Consider the following 14,842-nt stretch of genomic DNA (forward strand, 5'->3'; position numbering starts at 1 on the left):
AATTTATTGTTTTGGATTATAGTAATAAATATTTGAAATAAAATATGTGTTGTTTCTAACAACATAATATTTGTTATTTTTTTGTGTTTTGTTTTTCTTATTTGTATCCTTAAAATATTACGTAAAGTACACGGTGTCCTTAATGAAATATAAATTAATAGATTTAAGTAAATCGTTCAACACGTTTTAATTATTGTGGTTTGGATAATTGTGGGACTTATTATGGTAACAGGAATGATATTTTAGTTGGGAACTGGATTATCGTAGTTTGGGACTAGATGTCGTGGGTTGGGACAATTGTAGCTTGTGACTTGATTCTTATGTTTTTTTATTGTGTTCTCAATCATTGTTCGTGGATCTTCTTTACCTAGATTTGACCAAGATAATAATCCTTCGTTGGAATGGGTGGTCTCGGAAAAAAGAATGCATTTGCTTTGACTTATCATTCATTTCATTGGATATGGTAAATTCTTATTCTTTTTTATTAATTCATTCATTCATCATCGGAGCTTCTTGCAATTGTTTTTTTTTTGAGAGGCGAAGGTTAGTTGGTGCCTGGGGGTGCACCCGCCCACCCCAATATTTCGGTTAGAAGTCTATAGGTTTCGATTTTTCGTCCCGAAATTTTAAAAATTATATAGGATCGCCTCCCCTCAATTATTTTTCCTAAATATTTATACAATATATAAGTTAAAGTAAAGTTTGTTACCACTTTGTATATCCTAAATTTTTATACAATGTATAAATTAAAGTAAAGTTTGTTACCACTTTTTATATAAGTGATGGGTAGTTTTGTTAAAATAATAAAATCATTATTATTTTGTGTTTCAGGTTACTAAAATAATAAAATCAGTATCTGTTTTTTATTAAAATAATAAAATCATTATTATTTTGTGTTTCAGGTTACTAATTTTCTTGGCTTCTTCAGGATTTGGCAGGTCTAGCACATTCGTTCCATGCCCTGCAGCCTGCAAAAGTTCATGAATTCAGGTACGTGCAACTTGCGATTAAAAGGAATACATATTGTTTACAAATTTAACACTTCACTTTTGAATACACATGTGTATATTTATCAAGCAAATTAGTGTTCTAGATGAAATGAGTATTGGATTAGAGTTCTTAAAGGTAATTAGTCATGTATTATATGCTTATCATCATCAAGCTCATTCATTATCATTCTCATCATCATCAAGATCTCAAACTTCATTTTTTGTTTGTCTCCCATTTTTTGTTTGTCTCTGTCAGGAAATGCATCCTTAAAAGTCAAGAGTAGATGGACAAGAGTGTGATCATTCTTATATCTTGAAAGATGATATTGGTTATGTCTGCCGAGTTTGTGGATTAATCCAAACGCCTATTGATTCCATAATTGAGTTCCATCGTCCCAAGGTTAACTTTTCTCATACCTTGCCTTCTATTTGTTCTAAAAATGTTTTTTTTTATAATTTATACCGATAAAGTGATAAACTTGGGTTCTAACTGTTATGGGTGGTTTTCTGAATGTATATCCTGGATTATACTTTTGATTGTGATCAGGATACCGGATCAGGATATTGGTAACATCCTGATGCAGTATCCTGGTAATAACTAATTAGTTCACGTGCAGATTAGCAAGGCATACTTATAACGGTCAAGAGTACTGCTTCTCCTGAAGACTCGGACTATATGGTTGAGAAGAGAATGTTGAAGCCGCAAAGAAAGGGTCTCCAACGTTCAAAGGGGAATATTCGAAGCATCCCCCATTTTTAGGATAGGTTGTTATTTCTTTTGCTATATAAAGGAATGATCGGATAGTAGGAAGACACAACTTTTTACGCACACTTTTGCTTTCTACTAGCTGCAATCACTCTCAATCACTAACACTTACACTCGAATCACATTGTAACATTTAGTTGATCCGCATCATATCCTGCACTGTATCCTGATATTTGAAGTAATAAGAAGAACAAGGCAGCTGCGATTGTCAGCTCCCGAGGTTTTGTGTCGGCGATCTAGATTGATCAAGGGCTTTCCTCGTACATCTCATGTCAGCCTTTACCTTTTTGCTCATTGTTTGATTATATATATAGCTCGATATTCTAAGCTATATCCTGAAAACTGTTTTTTGTAAACAAGACAAACAAAATGTTTTCGATACACATTGCTAGCACACTACCTCACTTAACTAATTTGAGCACTAAATTGCTCCGGTAATTTTTTACCAAAACAATTTGGCGCCCACCGTGGGGCAAGTGGTGCGATTCCTACTAAAAGTTTTCTTAAAATCATTTATTGGTTTTCTATTTTTAAAACTTTTTGCCACACTATTTTCAATGGCCTCAAAATCAAACATGAGCTCTTCTACCGTGTCTGCTACAACCTCTGCAACAATTGGTTCGGTGCTTCCACCACCTCCAAGGACACAACCCTCTTCACAGCCTCAGGCTCCTCCAAGAAGGACCGAAAATCACGTGGCTCGGGATATTGATGTGTGCAAAATGCAACATATAAATTACATCAAATGTGGCATAAAACTAACCCTTTTTAGTACTAATGTTGGAAAAAGTATGTTTTTGTCTTCCTTTTGTATTTTCAGGATTAAATGAGCTCAAATGAACAAAAGAAGCAAAAAGGTAGCTAAATCTAACATAAATACAAGAAAAGGAACAAACATGGCATGCCCGACCCCCCGACAACATCTTCCCAAGCAATAACAAGTGAACAGAAGGCTGAACACGCCCCGTGCTCAGTAAGCATGGGGGTCTGCAGAAAAGACAAAGCTGTAGAAGCTTCTATCACCCACCACGGGGGCGTGCCCAGCGGACACGGGGCCGTGGTCAACTCTAAGATTCGCAGAATCTAAGGAAATCTTGATAGTACAGATACGCTTCTGCACATGGGGTCGTGCCCAGCGGACACGGGGGCGTGGTCAACTAATGCAGACAAACTGCAATTAATGAAGAAAGAGAAGATGGGTGGACACGGGGCCGTGCCCAATGGACACGAGGCCGTGTCCGAGCTTCTGTGCCGGCTATAAATAGGGGTGCTTGGCTCATTTGCAAACCATCCCTTGGCACACCACCTCTCTCACACTTCACCCACCCACCACCACCATCACAACACCATCATCCACCACCGTCATCCATCATCCATCGTAGAGTGTGTGAGTAGTCTCGGGATCCAAGATTGATCGTAAGAGTTCTTGACAATCAAAGGCCATGTTTGCCCTAGTCTCTTACATCACTTGGTGAAGACAAGTGTCTAGTGTAATACTTTTTATTTTTAATCTTTTCGCACTTTTTATTTGGTTATGTATTAATGACTTTAATAACTAGTTTCCTATGTTGAAGGTGAATCTTCCTTATCATTTGTCCGTGGTGTCTTGGCATTATTTTACTGTCTATATAAAATAAAAGATTTTCACCATTCATATCTCCACGGTCTATATGGAGATATGTTGGCTACCTGGTCGGGGGTTAAGGGAATGGTTTGGTAAGAGTCTTGCCTTGTTCAGTGTATAGATCCTGCAAGGACCTGGGTCAAATTTAGTAGGACCTCCTTCAATACCCACCGGTATTGGATGGCGGGGGTCCAAACTCTTTGATCCCCTCATATGTAAGCTACTATTAAAACTTAAACCCGGCTACTTAGGACCGTATCCCTGCTGACTCAAACTACTTAGCCGAGGGTAACGTCACCTTCAAAAGAGGGGCCTACCACATTATGCATTAATAACTTAATGAATTATCTTTCAATAATCCAACCCTTTAGGATTGTATCCTTGCTGACTCAAACTAGTAAGTTGAGGGTAACGTCACATTCAAAAGAGGGGCCTACTACAATAACTAAGATAATCTCTTAAAAAGTGCAAAAGTGCGGAAATAATCAAAGGTTACACTAAACACGAGTCGGATCCAAGTGATTCATCTTGTCTATCTGATTTTATTTTATTTTATTTTTCAGCATTTTAGTTAGTTTTATTTTTCTAGTTTAAAAACCTTTTTCTAAACTTTTGATTAATTAGACGTTGAGGATAAACCGGTATTAAAAGCTCTTGTGTCCTTGGAACTGGCAATCCTGTTTTAAGTCAGACAGTAAGCTGAACACGGGGCCGTGCCCACTCAACACGCCCCGTGCCCAAGTTTCAGTTACTGAAAACAGAACCGTAAGTTCCCGACGGTTGGTAATCTCTGACACAAACATGAGTGATACTGATATTTTTTACTTTCAGCACTCTTATGGTACATGGTGTCAAATATTTGGTGGCCCTCATAAAGATTTAGAATGTTATTTTCTAAATTATAAGCCACATTATATAGACCCACTGTTTTCCTGTAGCCTTAAGAGGGGCGAAAGTAAAAATAATCCCTATCTCTCCCTCGAATGCTCTCAACCGGACCTTCTAGGAGAAATGCTTCTTGATGAACTATTTCAAATCGAAGATCTAATTCTTAATTGGTTAAAAGAACTTAAGATTGTAACACCTCGAAATTTGTGTCCAATAATGTGTTAACACGTGTCATGAGTTTACACGTGGCATTAGATATTAAATAAAGGACTAAAGTTGACAAACCTTGAAAGTATGTAAATTCGAGGGTTATAAATGTCAACAAAGGGTAAATATACTGTATAGTAACCCTAAATGATGCTCGTACCTTCAAACGAATAAATCATGGATCGTACGGAGCGAAACGCGGAAGAAAGTGAGAGATTACAAGCTACAGGGGTTAACTGTGTCAACATGTTTAATTATACCTATGAGTGACCCTTTGACGAACCCGAGGCTTTGTAACAGTAAAATACGCTCACTAGAATATACGATATAAATTTTGCGAAGTTCCGTTTTAAAACGAGAAAGTTATGATCAAATTCGTATGGGAGGGGTTAAAAGCGTCAACAATGAAAGTTAAGGCTTTTCGGATAGTAATTAAACTAACCGGGGACTTAACAATGCGGGTAAATGACACGAGGCCCTTAACGGTAAATAATCGAGGGCCAAATCGCAAACTTACCCCTTCGAAACCGAAAGGTCAGGTTAATGATTACAAAAGATTTGAAAATCTTGGAAATCAGGCCTCAGGCGGCCCGCCTGAGTGAAATAAGCAAGTTAATGCGGGCCGCGAGCCACCTGTGGATACGTTTCCTGACATGAAGATTCAGGCGGCCCGCGTGCATGTAGCCTGAATCTAATGCGGGCCGCGTACAAGTCCCAGATGCAGAATTCTTGGACAGACTTGCTGTTTGAAGTTGTGAACGATCATTTGAGCAATAAATGAAGCATGGGCGCCCTCTACATGACCCCTAGCACCCAGGGCCACCTGCTGAACATCCATGATGCCTTGTAGGTTGAGTTGTGATGATCCTATGCCAAGTTTTTCACTATAAAAGGACATACATTGTGCATAAGTGAAACACACCTCAAAACCTGCCTTCTGATCATTCTTGGAGCTCTCAAGCACTCTTCTAACATCCTAAGTCGTGCACCAAGCTTCTGTAAGTATGCCAACCCTTTTATGGCTTAGTTTTTGCTTAGTTTAGTCTAAAAGTCAATCCGTCGTAATTAACGATTGACTTTGCGATAAATCACGAATGGTCCAGTGGTTTGTCGAATCAAAGATAGTTTTATGATAATAATCATGTGGGCATTAAACCCCTAAAAGGGCACCCTCTGATTCCCACTCTAACTAGTTCGAATGTCGAGTCAAACGTGCTTAGAAAAAGTCAACAGAAATGTCATTTTGCGATTTCTTGCATAATCTGTAATGTAGATGATATGTAACCTGTTTGAACACTCATGAAACATGATAATAAGTATATAAACTAGTCTAAGCTTGTTTGATCCGACCATTTTCTGTTTAGACCCAGTTCGGAGCCGAAAGTCGCAAAAGTTTGACTTTTGCATTGACTTCAATTCTGACCCGTTAAAGTAAGATTTAGATATGCCTTAGGACTCTCTTAGGACCAGGTTACATGATGGTATAACCCTCTGTGACCGGTTCGTTGTTTGTCCGAGTCTTTTACACATTTCCGTTAAATGCTTAAAAGTTGACCGTAACGCCCTTTTTAAATTAAAACGAGAATTTCAGACATGTGAAAGGATCATAACCTTGGTTACTGATTTCTAAGCATGTCCCTAAAATTTCATGTCAATCCAAGGTCCAGAATAGGAGTTATGCTAAATAGCGCAAATTGCGAAACTTTAGTAATTAAATAGCGCAATTAGCATAACGCCTATCTAAACCCAGATTTCGACACCAAACCTTTTACTCACTAATGTAAAATAATATTTTGGGATTTTTAAAGATTTTTAATTATTTTTAACCTGCTCATAACCTGCGGTTATGGCAACGGTTCGGTAAATACCGAATATACCCTTTTCGGCCATAACTTGAGTTCTACAAGGTCTTTTGACCCGATTCCAGTTGCTACTGATTTTAAATAACAAATAAAGTATTTTAGACTTTATAAACTGTTCGGGAAACTCAGATTTCCTGTAGAACTCAGAAACCTCTTTTATAATCTTTAAAAAGACCGAAATACCCCTACGGGGCATAATATGAACTTAAACTCGTTACGGGCATTATGGAAGGTATCCTACTGATACCACAACCTCTTTAAAGCATATTGAACAGTGTAGGACTCTTACAGTTACCCGTTGCGCCTTTTGCGCGCACGGTTCGGCTTATGTAACTAGTTTACATAAATTAGCCGAAACGGGTCAAACCATATTGTTTTGACCCCAAAATCCATAGTATGGTTATTATACCCATATAAAACAAGTCTTCAAACTTGTTGGGTCAAAATCACACTCCATTCACGGTTTTCGCCTTTCACGCGATTAAACCGTAACTATCCATTGAAACTGACCGGTCTAAGCTACGGCTAAATTAAAGACCCGTTAGGATTCTAATAGGTTAATTTAAACCTTCGTTCCAGAATAGGGGACCAGTAAAAGCTATCTGCAATTTATTTCAATTAAGGAATTATACTTGCAAAGGTAAATACTTTTAACTTATTTTCCGTTATACGGGCTTGGGTTACGGTATTTAAAATACCGCTTGGTCGGGCGATTGACCCCAACTCATTAGTAGTTGGGTATTATCAATGTGACCCATTTAAAAACTTGTTTTGTTGGCTTTACGCCTTTGGGGGCTTAATGACCATGTCCCGGATATTCTCGGCAGCATTTACGAATGGCCACGACCTCGACATCCGGGTGTAGGCGTACACCCGGCATTATGTCTATGACTATAAAAGTGTAGCCGTTGGTTTACCCGCCACGGTTTTATGCTATGTGGTGTGTCTATTAAACTTTAACCCGGCACGACCCGGGCGACCGAACGCATAGTAACATGTAATTCTTTACAAGATTTGATTATAAATTATCCCAAGTTATAAAGAGTTTGTGCCTTGAGCATTTAAACCAATTTTATTAAACATTTTTACAAAAGTGTCAGTTGAATGTATTTACCAGTGTAAACTGACGTATTTTCCCCAAAAGACTAAATGCAGGTACTATGCGTAATTGGCTGGGATTTCTCCTTAGCATCATTAGAAGTCTCGCAAGCTTAAGATGCCTGAAGTCTGTTGAACAATACTTTTGTTATTATTATTGATCCCCTGTGGATTTCATTTCAACAATGGTGATACTTTGATATTACACTTAACGTTGAAATATATATTTATCTTTATGCTTCCGCTGTGCATTCATATATATTTTGTGGTTTGAATATAATGTTGCCAACTACGTCACGGTAATCCCCCACCGGGCCCACCGGTGAGACACGTGGAAATCGGGGTGTGACAAAGATGGATAACACTAATTCATCTCAAGGCAATACCCAAGAAGAATTGTTGGGATCACATTCGAATAAAAACAACTTCGTTGTTCCCGATATTACCTCTAACTCTAGCGAAGACTTGGGCGATAGTCGTCCCTGTGTCGATTATGCCGTGAAGGACTCTCTATCGAATTCGTTTGGTGCATACATAGACCTGAGCGAATCGGCATACACCTTCTTTAACGAGAGCTCAGGAAAGGGTTGGACTTGTCCACCTACATTTAGCATAGGAACCACCCTCACCGACAACCTCTTGCGTTCTCGTGTTAATCTAGAGCAATTAAGGTATCTCGGGCACTTTCGAGTTGTCCCATCCAGTAAGGAACCGCCCGATCCGGATAAGTTCCTTAGAAATAGACGAAACTTCATAAACAGCCTCTAGACACGGGGCCGTGTCCAGGTCAACACGCCCCCGTGTCCACCAAAAGATTCCTTTCTGACTTTTTGTCAGAATACGGACAAAATATGTCAGGACCTTGCCTGCACACGGGGCCGTGTCCAGCCGACACGGGGCCGTGTGCAGCGTGCTGTCGTTTTCTATAAATGCAGCCAAGAATCCTGCACATTTGGACCATTCCAAGGACAGAGATTTGGTGGGACCTTCACATATACCATCCTAGGTATTTTCTAAAAGAAGGTTGTCAACAACCATCTTGTCCTTTCCTCTCTTGTCCATTACCTTCTTCTCCATTTCTTTTACCTCAACACCTCCATTAGAGCTTGAGATCACCATGATTCCAAGCTATATTGTGATGATTATTAGGTTTTTGTTCAAGGAATCTTGATAAAAATAAGTTTTGCAACATTGTTTTAAGTTATTTCTGCTTAAAAATGCTTTAAAAGTTGGAAAAATAATTTAAAACTCCAAGATTCCTTGTTCCAAAAATCTGCAGAAAGGTGAACACGGGGCCGTGCTCATTGAGCACGGGGCCATGTCCAAGGTTACTGATTCATTAAAATGAACTCTTTTCCGTTTATTTTCGTAGAATGTCAAGCCAAAACAGTGGAACCTCTTCTGCGCACTCCAGAAACAGTCGAAGGGAAAGAAGGTCTTCAATTGAAGCAACTCTCGTACGCTACGTGATGGCATTACGTGAGGCTCTTGATGAGATGACATCGGTAGAGGAGGTCCTCATAGACCGTATAAATTATCTTACGGTGGGGTTGGGAAACAGTTTTCAAGAAATCAACCTCTTGCACCAGAGGTTGAACATTCTTGTGACACCTCCCATGGAACTGTCACACCCCGATAATTCCACGTATTACCGGGGCCCGGTGGGGAGTATCGTGACGTAGTTGATATCATCATGGTCAAATTATCACAGTTTAAATGCACAGCGGAATTCGAACGATAATTATTTTACAAACCGAAGAAAAGTAATATCAAAGTATTACAATCGGAATGTATAGGATCCACAGGCGGATCAAATAGAATATAATTGTTCAACAGATCTTAAGTGACCAAGCTTGCAAGACTCTTATTTATTCACTCAGGAGTAGCCAGCCAATTTCGTCTGGTCCAAAGTTTGGTAAACTTGCAGAAATGGTCCCTGCCATCATATAAGTGTGTTTCTGACACATCTAAGGCCTGTTAACCTTATTTCAAGGCTCTACTATGATGAATAAACATAGGGGACATGAAACATGCTCAAAAACATGTCGAATGTCGGTCCGTTTGGCCGTACGGTCACGTTGTTCGACTAATTACGACGAAACACGAACAGACGCGAAAAACGATCCAATTTACGCGACGAATGGGATTTTATCAAGCCAAACACTAAAATAAAATATTTTAGTGGTTACATAAAGTTTTGGATGTCCGGATATGTTCAGAATGTAAGATATGCGCGAAAATGCAAACTTATGCACTTTTTGACACTTTTAGTCCCTACTTGACTTAAAAGTTTATTTTTGCGCACCAAACACCTCTAAGACTATATCTAAGCTATGTAAAGGATATCTAGGGCATTTTTAACTTATGATCATATTCCGGAAGGTTCGATATCCTACGAATAGGTATACTTTTGCAGTTTGACGCAAATAGTCCGTTAATCGCACAAAGTAGTGCGAAATGTCGTTTAATGATATCCAAGCCATCCAAGGCCCATAATGGGTATTACCAAGCATGTGTTTAAATATTGCTACGCTCTTGTTCACTTAAATGGTCACCAAAAGGCGTAGATTCAAAAGTTGACGCTTTTGGTCCCTCTAATGCGCAAACTTGCGTATATCATCGATTAATAGCATCGAAGCTTTATCTAATCCATACTAGGCATTCATGGAAGTATTATTAACCATCACGATGCTTCAGATTCGCTAAAAGGTCATTCAGAGGTATAATTAAACATATTGACACTTTTAGTCCCTCTAACTTGCAAAGTTGCGCGTAACTTCACTTATAGGCATAAAAGCCCTTAATGGCTAATATTAGGCATTCCCGAGAGTATATTCTATTATCATGAAGTTCTCGGTTTGTTAAAAGGTCACTCAGAGGTAAGAATTAACATGTTGACGCTTCTAACCCTTCCATGCGCAAACTTTCAATTAATTACGCAAACGGCTACACTTGATCAACAAGTGGCTCATTTGTGAATATAATTACCACGTAATGTTATTCAGAGGCTTGTAATAAGCATGTTAACCTTTCCAGTCCTTCTATAATCAAAGTTTTGATTTTTCGCAAAATTAGTCCCTCAAATTCAACGTTTGTCTTTATTAGGGTTTATTACACGTGTCCATACATCATTGGACGTGATTTTTACGATGTGTTACAGGAACCAATCCTCCCTCAAGAGGATTGGAACCTAGCACTTGGAGTCAACAATCCTACCGGATGGGATGACATTCCAGCGGAGCCTTATCTTGAAGATCTACAAGAAGTCCCGGTGGAGGTTGCACCCCCTCAAACCGATGCCAATGAGCCCGCCTTTCTTCTCCCAAGGGAGATGGAGGAATGGCTCGCCGACGTGTGAGGGACCCATATCCGAAGGAAGAAGTTCTTCGAGCTGCATCCAACCGAGAGAATTATGTTTTCAGAAATTTTGCTAATAAAATAAACTTTAGGCTAGAACTTCTTGGTTTAAACTTCTTGTGCTTCTTTTGACCTATTTATCTAGAATTTTAACTTATTAGGAATATTATGTAGTTTTCTCTATTTGAATTTATGATGGTTTTAATTAATTTGGTGTTTGGATGATGTTGTAATGGATAAAACACACTCGGGATGGTGAAGGATACCAAGGGAAACTTGAACTAGCACCCCATGCACAAAAACAGGGCCACCCGACAAATTTTCTTCATTACAGCAAGTTCAGCACAGGGCCGTGCTCACCCAACACGCCCCGTGCCCAACCATCTGCAGAAAATGCCCAATTCAGGTAACTGGACACAGGGCGTGCTCGTTGAAGACACCCCCGTGCCCAGGCTTATGTTTCTTTTTACTTGTCTAGGTTTAATTTGGGAATTTCAAGTTCTAAAAAGGTTATATTTTTACAAATTTACACCGATAGCGTCGTGATAAAAAGAACCAACATAAGAAAATTATGAAATGACATGACAAATCCAGTTAAAATTTGATTATATATACTTGATCACATAAAAACCCATTCCCACAAAAAGTGCGTTTTGAGCCTTTATTGAGCATACAAATACACATCTTTAAACTAAATGCTCATTTGTTGTTTCTTTTGTGAATAGCCGCTTGGTTCTTACGACTCTAGTGTGACAACCCTCACCAAATCAGGTATCCGTATGAATTAATTAATATTTAATTACTGCTTAATTACTGTTCTTGCTTGCAATTGTGGATAAACTGCTACTTGAATACTGATACATACACATACTTGCATCAAACTTTATTAACTGTCACTCTATTATTTACATACAGAACTTTAGTGACAAACTTGATGCACAAAAGCACAGTAGCACAATGAACGGATAACCCAGTAAACGTGTTGACATAGCCAGCACCAGGCAGACACTGCCTCTAAGGCCTGTATAAGCCAGGGATAGTTTACTACACTAGTAGAGAGTGTAGGGAAATGAGGGTTGTAGAACTGCGTCACTAGGTGATAGTTATAGTGACTGGATGTGCCAAAAACATGGTTTTAACACAGAAGCCTGCACTTTTATACAAAAATTCAGCTTTTTAGCTAACTAGTAAAGTGCAAAAACACACACTTTTACATAACCCACAAGTTCATGTGTTCGCGATCTATGTATATTCTTGACTAGTTGGGTGTTGAAATATTGTTTGTTGATGTTGAGAAAATTGTTGATTGAATTTTGAAAAGAAAATGATACGCTTGTAAGCGTGGCCACCTCCAGTTACAGAGGAAACTATGGCGAAATTTTTACAGAAATATAAACACTTGGAAATATTTTTGGTAACAAGTGTTATGAACATATTCTTAACTTGTTTTCCAAATAAAATTTCGCCATGATTTTATTACAAAACAACCAAGTGTCGGAGGTGGGATTTTTATAAATAAAACTTGCTAAAATATATATTTAGAATATATATTTTCGTAGTAACACTTGTGAGATTTTTATGATTATTTTGTGAACTATATAAATATTATTTTTAGAGTAAAAATAATATTACTAGAACACACTGAATAGTAACTACTCCAAAATAATACGAACGCCTTCACAATGAATATTTAAGTTACACCGGTATTATTATTACCACCCGAACTTTAACCGGAACTTACGTATTTCAGAAAATACTCTTAAACGCGTATTTTGATAAAAGTATTATTTTGGGAAAATCATATGGAATAAAATATAATATTTTTAAGAAAAATATTTATATTTTGGAGATAGAGTGAGAATATATTTTTAAGTGTGACTTAATAATATATGTTTGTAATTACAAGAAAACACATGTATTAAAACCCCCATCCTTGGGAAGGAATATATTTACCAAATAATTACGAAGTGTAAATACGAAATAGTTGCCTAACTATTTCCCTAAGACATTAAACCTTAAGCTAAGGCACGACCGTCCATCTAATAGAAGTTAGTACGTGTAGGTCGTCGCACAGCAGGTTGACTGGGAGATACTTTTTAGAGACGCACTTCGGTGAGTTCATGTCCCCCTTTTCTCTTAACTGTTTTCTGTTTTCTAAACTACGGGGGTGAAATACATGTTACTATGATTACGAGTACTTTTACACATGGTATGATTAGCGTAAGGAGGGTTACAACTTAGATCATGTGAGTGGGTAGGCGGGAACTGAAGGCCATTAATCCTCAGTGTAGGACCAAGGGACAGTAGCGGTAGATCTATCTGGGTGTAGCGAGCCCAGCCCCAGGCCCAACAGTACGGACCTCGGGGTGACTTTGTGCCCGACGCAAAAATCTGCTAGGTTTGAGTCTTCCTACTGCACTTACACATATCAATGGCTTTGCAAACCATTGGTGATCTCTTTATTTCTTTATTTGCTACATACCAGGAAATTTTTATAGTTACAAAGGTTTTACATACTCACTACACATGAACTCGCTCAACATTTTTGTTGATTTTTCCAACTTACATGTATTTCAGGGAACTAAGGATCTGGCACGGTATGCTACATTTCCACGCTGCCAGGGCCGGCTCAAGGGGGAGCGAAATAAAGCAAGAGCTTTAGGCCTCAATTTTCTTAGGGCCTCAAATTCTAACACGATATATTATATGTGGGTAATTTTGGCTTTGAGATTGTTAACATTGAGGTTTATAATCGATAATTATGCATATACAAAGATGATATATGAATAATAGGATTAATAGGAATATTTTTCATTTACAAAAAGGGCCCCGATTTTGCTATCCGCTTTAGGCCTAGAAAAATTTAGAAAATTTTGAGCCGGCCCTGCACGCTGCGTTAGAGTTATGGGATCATCCTTGTTTAGGGGTTGCGACTTTTACTTGGACGAGTCTCAAGTCTTAAACGGTGTTTAATTTATGTTGTGGTTGCGTCTTAAGAACAATGTTTTTATTTTGTAGTGTTGTAAACTCGATGCATGTGTCTGCATTTTAAAACAATGTTGTGGTATTTTGTTTTTAAGACTTTAATCAATGGATGATCTGCATGGTTTTATTTTCATATAGCTTTGATGTGATTAAGCTATGGTATTAAGAGGTCACACCAAATTAACCCACGCTTCCGCAAAGCCAGGGTGTGACAGCTTGTTATCAGAGCTCTGATCATAGCGAACTAGGATTCCTTCTCGAGTCTAGACTATGATCACTAGGGCTCTCACGAAAACATTTTTACATTGCATACCACTTAAGTCCAGATCCAGGTCACAAAACGTTTTTACAAACAAAAGTTGAGCACATTTTATTTGTTAGTTATGGCTCAGTCTGGGAGGCTGAGGCTCGGTCTGGGAGGCTGAGGAAGTTGTCTAGTGGGACTAGGGAGTCAGTCTGGGAAGCTGGGAGAATTGTCTAGTGGGACTAGGGAGTCAGTCTGGGAGGCTGGGAGAATTGTCTAGTGGGACTAGGGAGTCACTCTGGGAGGCTGGGAGAATTGTCTAGTGGGACTAGGGAGTCAGTCTGGGAGGCTGGGAAGTTAGGCTAGTGGGACTAGGAGGACTATTTGATTACTTATTGGTGACTAATATGTTTATTTGACTATGTGATTGATTATTTGTGCATATGTGTGTTTGTGTTACAGACGATATGCCTTCATCCGGCACCGGAGAGTCGGACACCACTGACCCTATGCCCATAGTATCGGACGACAGAGTATCATCAGAGCACGAGGTGCATACTTCGGACACCACCAGCACGGATGATGATGATTTTCAGCCATTCGCGTTGCCCGATGTTGTTGTTGAGCCCGCTGATGGCCCTATGGCCGGGGATTTGCCGCTCGTGGTGATCCCTGCCCCTGTACCCCTTGCCGCGTACCCTGTTCTTGATATGCTCCTTGACGTAGTCGCTGACGACGACGTCGACTTGTTTGACAAGGATCCACTGGAGGATGATTTTGAGGGCGAGGCCCACATAGCTGCTGGCGATCTCTTACTCCTTG

General features: G+C 39.0%; 1 long non-coding RNA gene across 1 annotated transcript; it reads left to right on the forward strand.

The window, feature by feature from the left end:
- The first annotated feature begins 378 nt into the window (after positions 1 to 378).
- Positions 379 to 1,948, forward strand: LOC110871572. The gene is made up of 4 exons (XR_002553835.1): positions 379 to 463; positions 929 to 990; positions 1,246 to 1,389; positions 1,607 to 1,948. It is a non-coding gene; the product is annotated as an uncharacterized LOC110871572 (long non-coding RNA).
- Positions 1,949 to 14,842: the final 12,894 nt, after the last annotated feature.

The sequence above is a fragment of the Helianthus annuus genome, chromosome 8, assembly GCF_002127325.2.
Source record: "Helianthus annuus cultivar XRQ/B chromosome 8, HanXRQr2.0-SUNRISE, whole genome shotgun sequence".
NCBI lineage: Eukaryota > Viridiplantae > Streptophyta > Magnoliopsida > Asterales > Asteraceae > Helianthus > Helianthus annuus.